This window comes from Cynara cardunculus, assembly GCF_001531365.2.
Source record: "Cynara cardunculus var. scolymus isolate 2C chromosome LG 17, CcrdV1, whole genome shotgun sequence".
NCBI classification, from domain to species: domain Eukaryota; kingdom Viridiplantae; phylum Streptophyta; class Magnoliopsida; order Asterales; family Asteraceae; genus Cynara; species Cynara cardunculus.
Window position 1 is genome coordinate 24,726,522 of NC_037544.1, and position 14,108 is coordinate 24,740,629.

Sequence of the window (14,108 nt, forward strand, 5' to 3'; positions counted from 1 at the left end):
CTCTACCACTTGTATTAACACGATTATCTATTTGTCCACGACCTGTTGGCACATAACTAGATCCTCGGCCCGCAGAATATCCAGATCCCTGGTTTCCAACAAAACCAGACCCTCGACCTTTAGCTTGCGGACAATCGGCATTCACATGTTGAGATGAATTATAAGTAAAACACCTTCGTGTAATCCGACAATCTCGAGCTATATGTCCTGGTTCCTGATATTTAAAACATACTCGAGATTCTGTATTGCAATTTCCCTGATGTATTTTATGACATCGAACACACGCTTTATCCGCAACCCTTGAAATTGGTCGATTCAAAATTTCCATAAACCTCGGTCTATGAAAATTAGTTACTGTAGTTTCCCCTTTTCTTTTCTCTCCAACCCTTTCTTGTGGTTGTCGGTTAATATCTTGTTCCAGAATTTCAGCAGCATCAACTGCCGCCTGAAATGTTGTTGCATTCCTGGATATCACTTACTTCCGAAGATTCGATTCCAGTCCCCAGATATACTTTCGCACTTTATTGTTTTCAGATATAATATAGGCTTCAGCAAACCTAGATTGTTCCATAAAAACTTCTGTATACTGGAGGACTAACATGTTTCCTTGTTCAAGACGAAGGAAATCATCTTCCAACTTTCTTACTGCAGCTTCAGGACAATACTGCATTTTAAACTTAACCACAAATTCTTCCCACAGCATAGTTTTCAGAATATTCAGATCTGAACTTGACAGAACTTCCCACCAGTATAAAGCACTTGATCTCAAACGAGATACAGCAAACATAACTTTATCTTGTTTTGCACTTTTACTGATTTGTAAACTCAACTCTATCTCCTTAAGCCAACACATAGCTTTAACAGGATCACGCTCACCAGAAAACTTGAGAAGTTTACAAGCAAGAAACATTTTAATATCTCCTCCCTTTTGTATTGAGGACGAAGTAAAGGGTACAGATGTACCAGTTACCGGTGTACTAGCTCCGGCTTCCTCCTGATCGGAATTTCTTACCACATCTGGATTATTTTGGGTGGTACGCCCCAACAAATTTACCAAACTTTCCTGAAATTTTCCCAGCTCTGCTGCCAACATATCTTGARTAATAAACTCGGGATTAGGAACATTATGTCCACACCTTGCCCTTCCTCTTCCATAACCAAACATTGAACTTTTTTGAGTCGATTGTTCCTGTTCTTGTCTAGTACCTCTACCTCTTCCTCGACCCCTGCTACGACTTCGTGTTTCTATCGTCATCACATTTTTTGGGTCCTCTCCTTGTATTACACTTCTTCTTCCCTGACCACTTCCATAACCAGTAGAGGTCCTTTCTGATTGATTAGGATTATCTGCCATATCTCAGTATATGACTTTTTCTGTCACATTTAAACACACATGATTATTCTCATAATCACCATATAATTACACATTTATCCTCATGTCTACTCATAACTTAGATTATATCAGTCACATATAATCTATCTTTCTCATAATAGTTTCAGCTATAACATATTCTCATGTTCATAGACCCAGTGAAACCTATTATCAATACTTTCCACACCTCTAGTTTAAGTCTAAGTATTTCGTAAATACTCAGATCCTTTAAACTAAGGCTCTGATACCAACTGTAACAACCCATATAACCCATGTACATATAATTCACATCATCATACTCATAATACTAAAAATAGTATTGTTACAAAACATGTACTAACAAAAACTTTCTTTACTACATATATGAGTAAACAAAAATGCCATCAACACTAAACTTTTCCCGTTTCTTTATCCTGTGAGGTATGATGATCTACAAAACCGGTTAGTCTAACAACTGAGCGTTAGACCAAAAAGGTCTAGTGAGTGTATAAATCTCAAACAAACAACATACATTATAAACAATAAGTTTAGAATCAAACCTGTTCCGATACATAAACATATTTATGTCTCTCGCGGTTACACCGCCATTACATCTCTCTCGCGGTTACACCGCCATTTCATCTCTCTCGCGGTTACACCRCCATTACAAACACACTGCTTCGGTCCATCGGGCCTCTGGTTTCAAACAATACTTATAAAATATTTCAACATCCAGAACCAGAGCCCCTCTGGTCTCTCTACCAGAGCTTCTGGTCTTCACGACCAGAGCCTCTGGTTTTAAACCACACTTAGAAAATATTTCAATATTCCGGACCAGAGCCCCTCTGGTCTCTCTTCCAGAGCTTCTGGTCTTCACGACCAGAGCCTCTGGTTCAACCAACCAGACTTAGAATATAATTCGACAATCAGGACCAGATCCCCTCTAGTCTCTCTTCCAGAGCTTCTGGTCTTCACGACCAGAGTCGCTGGTTGAACTAATCAGACTTAGAATATATTTCAACATCCTCGACCAGAGCCCTTCTAGTCTCTCTACCAGAGCCCCTCTGGTCTCTCTTCCAGAGCTTCTGGTTTCACAACCAGAGCCTCTGGTTCCAAACCATAAGAATAAATTTCAACATACTCGACCAGAGCCCCTTTGGTCTCTCTTCCAGAGCTTTTTGTTTCACGACCAGAGCCTCTGGTTTAACTAACCAAACTTATAATATATTTCAACATACTTGACCAGAGTCCCTCTGGTCTCTCTACCAGAGCCCCTCTGGTCTCTCTTCCAGAGCTGCTGGTCTTCACGACCAGAGCCTCTGGTTTAACTAACCAGACTTATAATCAAGTCCGGACAACACTTTGAACGGTTTATTGTTCATATACAGATAATCCACATACATATTATATTCATAATGACCAGTTCCAAATACTACAAAATTGTATGTAAATAATTTATACTCAAAGCTTTAATACACTCACCTTAGAAATCAGATATCCTAGCTTTGAATTCTCTTCTTCTTTTTCTGCCAATCTGTAGGATTCACCAAGGAGTCTTTCCTAATATAGAAAGTGTTTCAAAGGTGTGCTAAGCTTCTTTTCTTTCACATACACTTGCTATTTATAGTAAGTGTATGACCGCCTCTCAAAGGTCGGCTAACATAACTACGTCACCCACACCCACACACTTCTACATAAAATATTCAGATAAACATAGGCCGCCCCTCAAAGGTCGGCTAACATAACTACGTCACCCACACCCACACACTTCTACATAAAATATTCAGATAAACATAGACCGCCCCTCAAAGGTCGGCTAAGATAACCATGTCACCCACACCCACACACTTCTACATAAAATATTCATATAAACATAAAGATTTAAGTTATTAAATCTAATAAAATAACCCGAATATTATAGAGAAAGGACCAATTGTTATTTATGATGATCAGCAGGATCATCATACCAACTTGTTATCAGTTCTGAGATCCCGTAAATGTATTCAGAAAAGATGTCAGGGTTATCTGGCTTATGTGATAGATTCAAAGAAAGAAAAAGGTAAGCAAGAGTCGTTCCGGTTGTTTGTGACTTTCTAGAAGTCTTTCCGGAAGATTTGACTGGTCTACTGCCTGATAGATCTATCGAATTCAAAATTGATTTGGTACCCGGGGCAGCACTAGTGGCAAAAGCGCCGTGTTGGTTAGCGCCGTCAAAATTGAAAGAGTTGGTTACTCAGTTGAAGGATCTTCTTGACAAAGGTTTTATCAGACCGAGTACTTCACCTTAGGATGCTTCGGTTCTGTTTGTCAAGAAGAAAGACGAATCAATGCGGATGTGTATTGATTATCGGGAATTGAACAAACTAACAATTAAGAATAAGAATCCTCTACCAAGAATCGATGATTTATTTGATCAACTGGTGGGAGCCAATTAATTTTTAGAAATGGATTTGTGGTCGGGATACCATCAGTTAAAAGTCAGAGAAAAAGATGTTGCTAAGACTACTTTCCAAACTCGATATGGGCATCATGAGTTTTTGGTTATGCCTTTTGGTTTAACCAATGCTCCTGCAGCTTTCATGGATTTGATGAACTGAGTATGTAGTGAATATCTCGACAAATTCGTTATTGTGTTCATCGACGATATTTTTATATACTCGAAATATGAAGAAGAACATGTTGAACACCTTCTTCTGATCCTTAAAGTTTTAAAGAAAGAAAAGTTGTATGCAAAATTGTCCAAATGTGAGTTCTTGTTAAGAGAAGTTCAATTTCTGGGTCATGTCATATCTAAAGCAGGAGTGAAAGTTGATCCTGCTAAGATTGAAGCGCTAGAAAAATGGGATGCACTGAGTACTCCTTCTGAAGTCAATAGTTTTATGGGGTTAGCAGGTTAGTACCAAAAATTTATTTAGGACTTCTCTATAATTGAATTACCGTTGACAAAATTGACTCGGAAAAACATTAAGTTTCAGTGGGAAGAAGATCAGCAAAAAGCTTTCCAATTATTAAAAGATCTTCTTTGCAGCGCTCTAGTTTTGTCTTTGCTAGAAGGATCAGAAGATTTCGTGGTCTACAGTGATGCTTCAAAATTGGGTTAGGGCTATGTGTTGATGCATAGAAGAAAAGTTATTTTTTACGCGTCCAGGCAGTTGAAGGATCATGAAAAACAGTATGTATCCACATGATTAATTATATGGATCTTGCAGCCGTAGTTTTTGCTCTGAAGATTTGGAGGCATTACTTGCTGGGAACAAAATGTTAGATATTTACATATCACAAAAGCCTTCAACATCTGTTCAGCCCAAAAAGATTTCAACATGCGGCAATGGCGATGGATTGACTTGGTAAATTATTACGACTGTGAAATTCTCTACCATCCGGGGAAAGCCAAGCAGAAAGGAGAAGAGTGGTACGATTAAGACTGTAGCAATGAGAATGAATCTTTTGCCAGATCTCCACAGTGAAATTGCAAAGTGTCAGGGAGAAGCTGTGAAAGAAGATAAATTCAAGTTAGAACGATTGGTTAAATTGATTTCCACCCTAGAAATGAATGACAAAGAAATTTTGTGTTTTCAGGCTCGAATCTGGGTACAGCACTATGAGAATACCCAATAAATTATTCTGAATGAAAGCCACAAATACCGGTGTTCTACAAATACCGGTATTCTATTCATCCTAGCACCAATAAAATGTATAAAGACTTAAAACCATTTTAATGGTGGCCTGGATTGAAGAAAGACACAGCGAGGTATGTGGAGCGATGTCTGACGTATCTGCAAGTGAAAACAAAACATCAGAGACCACATGGAAGTCTACAGTCTTCAGAGATTCCTGTGTGGAAATGAGATCATATCACGATGGATTTCATTGTAAAATTACCTCAAACTCCAAAAGTATATAATGCCATATGGGTAATTGTGGACCGTTTATCGAAATCTGCATACTTTATTCCGATAAAAGAGAATTACTAGTTGGAAAGATTGGCAAAAATTTACATTAAAGAGATTGTGACTAGACATGGGGTTCCATTATCTATCATCTCAGACAGAGATAGTTGGTTTACATCAAAATTTTGGGAAAGTTTTCAGAAAGCTTTGGGTTCTTAGATTCGGCTAAGTATGACATATCATCCACAAACTGATGGGCAGAGTGAAAGAACAATTCAAACTCTCAAAGATATGTTAAGGGCTTGTGTTATATACTTTGGAGGATCGTAGGAAGATCATCTACCGTTAATTAAAATTGCCTATAACAATAGTTATCACTCCATCATCCAAGTGGCACCGTATGAAGTTTTGTATGGTCGTAAGTGTAGAACGTCGTTATGTTGGAATGAAGTGGGTGAAAGACGACTAACAGGGCTAGAAAATTTTCGAGTCACTTCTGAGAAAATTGAACAGTTTAGAGAGAAGATTAAAACAGCTCAGGACCATCAGAAGAGCTATGTCGACAAACGCCGTAAGCCAATCGAATTCTTTGTGGGAGATTATGTGATGATGAAAGTCTCTTCGTGGAAAAGGGTAGTCAGATTCGGTAAGAGAGGTAAGCTCAGTCCAAGATATATCGGGCAATTCAGAATATGTAAGCGAGTCAGAATGGTTGCGTATTAATTGAAGTTACCAGAAGAGCTTAGTTCAATCCATAACATTTTCCATGTATCCAATCTACAGAAGTGTTTGGCGGATCCGAGTCTGGCAGTACCACTACGAGAAGTAAGACTAGACAGTAAACTGAACTTCGTGGAAACACCAGAAGCTATAACTGATTGGAAAACCAAAGTATTGCGGAACAAGGAAATCAATCTGGCAAAAGTTCAGTGACATTTTCACAAAGGTTCTGAGGCAACCTGAAGTTGGAATTCGAAATGAGAACTGAATATCCATTGTTATTTAATTGAATGAATTCCGGGACAGAATTCTTTTGAGGGGTGGATCATGTGATAACTGGATCCTGATTATCACCTGAGGTAATTATTATGTGATTATTTGATATATGATTACGTGGTTATGTGAATAATTGATTAACTGTTATAATTAATCATGTGGATATATGCTTACATAAAATTAATATATGAGTATGTGTATATTCTTTATGCATGGAAATGTATGCATGTTTTAGGTACATGCATGTGTTGTGTGTGTACATGGATTTACTTCATAAAATATGTACATGCATGCCTATGCATGGGAAAAGTTTATGTACGAAGGGATGGTATGAACTCTTCAGCCGCCTTCCTTAAAAAGAGGTTGTTTTTAGAAAGGCAAGTTTCTACCATTTGTTTTGGAAACAAAAACTCATAGAGAAAGTTCTTGCTAATTTTGGAAGCTRAGATTGGGATCAATTTGATAGCTGATTTTGTGTTTGCTGTTTGCTTTCAAAAATCTGAACTACAAAAGGTGAGTTCTTATAAATATCTACACTTCGAATTTAATTAGTAATGGTTTTTATGGTTTGAATGAACTGCTGGTGYATGTATACATATTTCTTGATGAACTTCATTAATCAGTGAGGAGTATAGTGGGTTTTATGTGTTGACCGATAARGTCTTTTCWYCGAACACAATGTTGTCCGGATTGGAGTATGTAACACCCCAAACTCCACATTTGCATATAACATATATTTCATATAAAAGAAATATAGATTACACCACATAGGTCTCACTAGTACAAGAATTATATATGTACAGAATTTACATATGAAAAATTCCAAAAGAATATCCCTCCACTATCACATGTATCTTCAAAATATATAGGCATAAAGATGATCTTCATAAAGCAGATAACACATATGGAAAATAATTATATTTTYCCCTTCCCCTTATTATCCCGAGACCTCGTAGTTCCTGTAATACACATTTTCAAAATACAAACAAAATGAGGGTTAGACCGGAAGGTCTAGTAAGGTAATCTCGTCTTYGCAAATGCAGGGTGAAGATCACCAAAACCTGATAAAACATCTTTTATATAAAGATAAATGTATTTTAGCAAAGATATGCAAATCTGTTTGTTAATCAAATATAAAGCCAACAGATTGTTATAACACATAGCATAAATGTAACATCTTGGAACTCTGAATCTCTTAACAGATTTGCCATAAAACTCCTCTGGCACAACGGGCCAGAACTCCTCTGCCATTGATTACTAGAGCCTCTACACTCAACAATTCGACACTCAACTAGAGACCTTCTGGACCCACAGAGTCTCTGGTCCAAAAAGGACCTACCTAAATTTTAAAAGACAAATAAGCTATAACTAGAGCTCCTCTGGTTCTTTGTTTCATTTATAAATATTTTTGAAGAAAAGATTTAATTTCAAAAGACAAAGCTTTGATACAAAATTCAGACACAGAGCTCGAGTACAGAGCTTAGAAAAAAAGGGGTTGTTTTTAGAGAGGCAAGTTTCTGCCATTTTTTTTGGAAACAAAAACTCACAGAGAAAGTTCTAGCTAATTTTGGAAGCTGAGACTGGGATCAATTTGGTAGCTGATTTTGTATATGCTGTTTGCATTCAAAAATCTGAATCTACAAAAGGTGAGTTCTTTTAAATATCTACACTTTGAATTTAATTAGTACTGGTTTTTATGGTTTGAATGAACTGCTGGTGTATGTATACATATTTCTTGAAGAACTTTATTAACCAGTGATGAGTATAGTGGGTTTTATGTGTTGACCTATAAGGTCTTTTCACCGGACACAATGCTATCCGGATTAGAGTATGCCCGGACACTGTGTTGTCCGATAAGGGTATGTACGGACAACGTGTTGTCTGGTGAGAGTTGTATCCGAACAGTATGTTGTTGGTTTAAGATAGGGGTGAGCAGCAGAACCGGTACCCGGCTACGGAACCAGAACCGCCTTGGAACCGCCGGTTCTAGAACCGGAATCGATATGAGTGGTTCCGGTTCCTAAAATACGGAACCGATTGAGAATGGTTCCGGTTCCGGTTCTCAATTTTTCGGAACCGTTACCCGCCGGGTACCCGGTATTTTTCTATAAAAAATTATTATTATTTTTAATACCAAATTTATATTAGGTTTACATCTTAAAAGCACGTCGTCATCTTCATTCTTCATCTAAATTTTTTATATAAAATGATTCGTATTTTTTCAAATTTTGTGTTCACTTGGATTTATAGTATGTAATCTTTAAACTCTGAACAATTACCATTATAGTATGTAATCATTAAACTTTGAACATTTTCTATTAGTCTATTATGGTTTGTAATCGTTAATCAATATTTGTAACCATTATTCTGTATAATTTGTATTCTTGCTTATTTATTTAGTGTTTTGGCAATGTTTTATTTTTTATTTCTAAATAACAAAATTTTAATATTTTAGGAAGCGGGTACCCGGAACTGGTTCCTGGCGGTTCCGGTTTCAAAAATTTAAGAACCGCTCTAACCGGTTCCGGTTCCAATATCTCAAGAACAGCCGGTTCCGGTTCCTGTCGAAAAGGGCGGGTCCCCGCCTATGCTCACCCCTAGTTTAAGAGCGTATCCGGTTGAGTGTTGTCTGAATGATTATTCATCGCTTAGATTAGTTGTGTTGTCCGGCTAAGGTTGTCCGGACATGTGTTGTCCGGATAAGCTTCACAAATTTGATTGGCGAATGAGATTTAACTAAACTTTAAATTTTGTAATGATGAGATTTCACAATTTCTGTTTAATTTGTTATATTGTGAAAAGGGATATTGTATATCTTTTAATAGACTGGAAAAGATATTAAATGTTTCTTCTAGACGTGGTGAGGTAAGTCTGTTCTGGTATGAAACTTTGTTTTAAGATATAGTTCCCCCAGATGTGGTGACATATGTATGTTCTGGCTTGGAACTGGGTATTGGGTACTTCCAGACGTGGTGACGTAAGTCTGTTCTAGTAAGGAACCTTGTTTTAAAGAAGAAATAAGGGTGGCATATTAAGGAGAGATGTACCTATAGATATAAGGGTGGCAATTTCTGGTGTGGTTAATATTATAACTCTTGTTATTATCACTATCAGATACAATAATTCTAAATCGGCATTTCTTTGTGGCTTGATGATTTTGAGGTATTGTTCTCTTTAGAAATAATAAGTTTGATATTATTGAGAAGGGGGAAAACGATTTATAACCAGAGGCATCAATTGCCTATGATTTCTAAATGATTTTCTATCAAGTTTGAACAAGTGTGAGAATGATGCAGAAAGGCTCTGGTTGGTCTTTTAGAAAGACCAGAGGACCTTTGGTCATATGGAAAGACTTTAAAATATTTTGGGAATTTTATGAACCTAAAGTTCTGTATGTATTATACAGAAGCTTTGTATCATGAAATTAGTTACTTCGTATTTTTTTCTAAGCTCTGTACTCGAGCTCTGTGTCTGAATTTTGTATCAATGCTTTGTCTTTTGAAATTAAATCTTTTCTTCAAAAATATTTATAAATGAAACAAAGAACCAGAGGAGCTCTAGTTATAGCTTATTTTTCTTTTAAAATTTAGGTAGGTCCTTTTTGGACCAGAGACTTTGTGGGTCCAGAAGGTCTCTAGTTGAGTGTCGAATTGTTGAGTGTAGAGGCTCTAGTAATCAATGGCAGAGGAGTTCTGGCCCGTTGTGCCAGAGGAGTTTTATGGCAAATCTGTTAAGAGATTCAGAGTTCCAAGATGTTACATTTATGCTATGTGTTATAACAATCTGTTGGCTTTATATTTGATTAACAAACAGATTTGCATATCTTTGCTAAAATACATTTATCTTTATATAAAAGATGTTTTATCAGGTTTTGGTGATCTTCACCCTGCATTTGCRAAGACGAGATTACCTTACTAGACCTTCCGGTCTAACCCTCATTTTGTTTGTATTTTGAAAATGTGTATTACAGGAACTACGAGGTCTCGGGATAATAAGGGGAAGGGRAAAATATAATTATTTTCCATATGTGTTATCTGCTTTATGAAGATCATCTTTATGCCTATATATTTTGAAGATACATGTGATAGTGGAGGGATATTCTTTTGGAATTTTTCATATGTAAATTCTGTACATATATAATTCTTGTACTAGTGAGACCTATGTGGTGTAATCTATATTTCTTTTATATGAAATATATGTTATATGCAAATGTGGAGTTTGGGGTGTTACATACTCCAATCCGGACAACATTGTGTTCGRWGAAAAGACYTTATCGGTCAACACATAAAACCCACTATACTCCTCACTGATTAATGAAGTTCATCAAGAAATATGTATACATRCACCAGCAGTTCATTCAAACCATAAAAACCATTACTAATTAAATTCGAAGTGTAGATATTTATAAGAACTCACCTTTTGTAGTTCAGATTTTTGAAAGCAAACAGCAAACACAAAATCAGCTATCAAATTGATCCCAATCTCAGCTTCCAAAATTAGCAAGAACTTTCTTATGAGTTTTTGTTTCCAAAACAAGTGGTAGAAACTTGCCTTTCTAAAAACAACCTCTTTTTAAGGAAGGCGACTGAAGAGTTCATACCATCCCTTCGTACATAAACTTTTCCCATGCATAGGCATGCATGTACATATTTTATGAAGTAAATCCATGTACACACACAACAGATGCATGTACCTAAAACATGCATACATTTCCATGAATAAAGCATATACACATACTCACATATTAATTTTATGTAAGCATGTATCCACATGATTAATTATAACAGTTAATCAATTATTCACATAACCACGTAATCATAAATCAAATAATCACATAATAATTACCTTAGGTAATAGCTATCAGCTTATTAGCATCCCTCTTCTGCGTTAGGAATTGTCATCTGTCAGGGGGCGAGACTTTCATTCTTAAATTTTTTGATAAACTAGCAAGAAAGCAAAGAAAAAAGAAGCAGCAAGCCCTGAGCTCTTATAGCGATAGCGTACCCCAATACCACAGGATCCAGTTATCACATTGGAAATTGATTTCATCAATAAAACATTTTGGAAATTATATCTCATTTTTTCGTTGGTGAAATTTGTTTCATTGTTCGTCTGTATAATGAAATTTGAGCCAGATATGGTTCGGTCAATGGAACATTTTCCAAAAATCTGAATAACATGTTTTCATTAATGAATTTCGTTCATTATTGAAATTGGTTTCATGGACTCCACAATTTCAAAATTTGAATGACATTGTTTCAGTGGTGAAAATTGTTGAAGTGTTTCCTAACCAAAATAGAATCGGTTTCATGGTTTCTAACCAAGATGAACTCGGTTTTACTTATGAAACTAAATATGGTTCAGTCAATGAAACACTTCAGGAACTGAATAATAATATTTCATTTATTTTTAAATTTGTTTCATGTTTTCTAACCAAAATGGAAACCTTGTTTCATGGTTTATAGTCAAGATGATTTTATTAATGAAACCAAATATGGTTCAGTCAATGAAACATTTCAAGACTTGAATACTATTATTTCATTAATGAAAGTAGTTTCATGGTTCATAACCAAAATGAAATTAGTTTCATTTTTGAAACATTTTGAAAATGATATAACACGGTTTCATTAATGACATTTATTTTACGAATGAAAACAAAACAATATATGAAATGTTTCACTGTTTCTTGAATAAATTCATTAGACTCTTTGTCACCTTGAATGAAAGATGGACCCCTTGACATGGTGTTCTGAACCATATATGAAACTATTTTATTTATAGTTATTGAAACAAGATTAGACTGTTAATTTTTGTAATCAAACTGATTTTAGGAGTATAGTATTACAATTCATATTTTAGGAGTATATAATTTAATAAAAGAATATAAACTATTAATGGTAATAATTATATATTAAAATAAATTGATTTACAGCTTCCATAAAAACAGTTACTATATTTAATTTTCCATATTTAAAAACAATTAAAACATTACCAATACAAAGTAAAATGATATTCATACCCTTATTTATTAAAAATAAAAAATAAAACATGAAATTTTCCTATTGGTTGTGTGAAGTCCAAAATCATACAAACATCATACGATCTTCAAGAATTAGGATGAATAGAAAAGTAGAAAGAATATCTTCAAAGAATGATTAGATTAAGAGAGAGAGAAAATTACAGCTGAAATTCTTGATTACAATTCTGCTAATGACTTGGTAATGACAATTACAAAGGAAAATACTATTTATACGAGGAAATAGTAAAACTACACTATTACAAAATAAAGCTATTCTAAGGAGAAACTTGAATACAACTTTAACGCTCTAACTTGAACCTAACATTCTCCCCCTTTGGATTCAAGTTTGGACTCTTGTGAATTTCGTTTTTCGTAGTCCAAGTATTTTCTTTAATCTTCTTAGAGCATTCCTATATTGGATCTTTTCCTCGAGCAAGTTTATCGCATTGATCAGCAAGTATCTTTTCTTGGAACTCATCCGTTCAGATTCAGCAGCTTTATCGTTCATCACCCTCTTTAAGTCAATTGCCCTTCTCACTAATTTGATCGTACCGTCAGAATACTTATTCAACTCGCTAAACCTCATAAATTTCTTTACTTGAAGTTGAGCAAAGTAGATGACCCCGAACTATGGGCTTTCAAGAACCATATACACTGGATAGCCTTCAATGTCTTATAGGTCTTGATTTGGTCTTTTAAGATTGATGATTCGCTGATTGTCTTCAAGACCCATCTGTACATCAATGACCATTGCCAGTTTTACATGACAGCGTATAAATCTCTTGATTGCTTCAAGAGCAACCAATTTTCCTTCTTTTCTGATCGTCATGTTTTTGAGTTCAAAGTACATATATTCAAGGTCATCCAAATATAGGTTTGAGAAATCTGCTTCGCTGAACCTCCAAATCTGACCATCCTGTCTTGTGACAGTAAAAACAGGATACCAGATTCTCAACAACTTCTAATAAATCAATTTGTTTGATCGTCACAATCCGATGCTTTGTACGAACTTCACTGATTGGTTGGCACTTCGCTTTCAAAAGATGACGGTATTCAGTACGATATTCTTTTGTCTGCTTATGAATACCCAGAACTCTGTCACTGCTCAGAATTTTTCTATGACGGATGAAGATTCCAAAGTAGATATCTTCAAGGTATGGCTCTCGAATCCTTTCACGATCGTATCCAAGAAAATTTGCTCTAATATGGAATGGCAAATAGTCTCTGGTAAAGATTTCAGTTGGATCAACTTGTTCACTTTGAGCTGGAATGTCTGGCACATCAGATAAAACTGCAGTGGACGATTCTAGAGCAGACTGACGTTCTTCTTGAACAGGAAAAACTGGATCTTCATCATCTATATCGGCTTCAAAGTCAAAATAGATCCCAGTCGATTCGTCTATATTGTCAATGTCTTCTCCAAAGTCTTGCTCTCCACCCAGAGTTTTAGAGAACACTTCGTTGAATCTAACGTTGGCAGACAAGTCCAATAGCATCCTTGTTCCTACAGTAGAGTCCGCCGACTTTTCAACCATTAGCTCGATCGTAGGACTTGTCTCCAAACCTTCATCTACAACTTCAATGACCTCATTTGTTCTTTCCCGAACTGATTTCGGGTCAGAAGCTTCAGTACTAACGTCTTGAGTTGATGGCTCCTCACCAACCCTTGCACCTTGTTCAGAAGTCTCGGCCAATCTCTGTCTCTTTCTCTCCCCCTCATGACTATCTGGATCGTCCTGATCATCATGCCTTCTTTTGAGAGATATGGCCTGAGACCTGCAGGTTTCTTCTAAGGTAGATACCCGTTCGGCTAGGGCATCCATTGAACTCTTTAAATCTTGGGTATTGGATG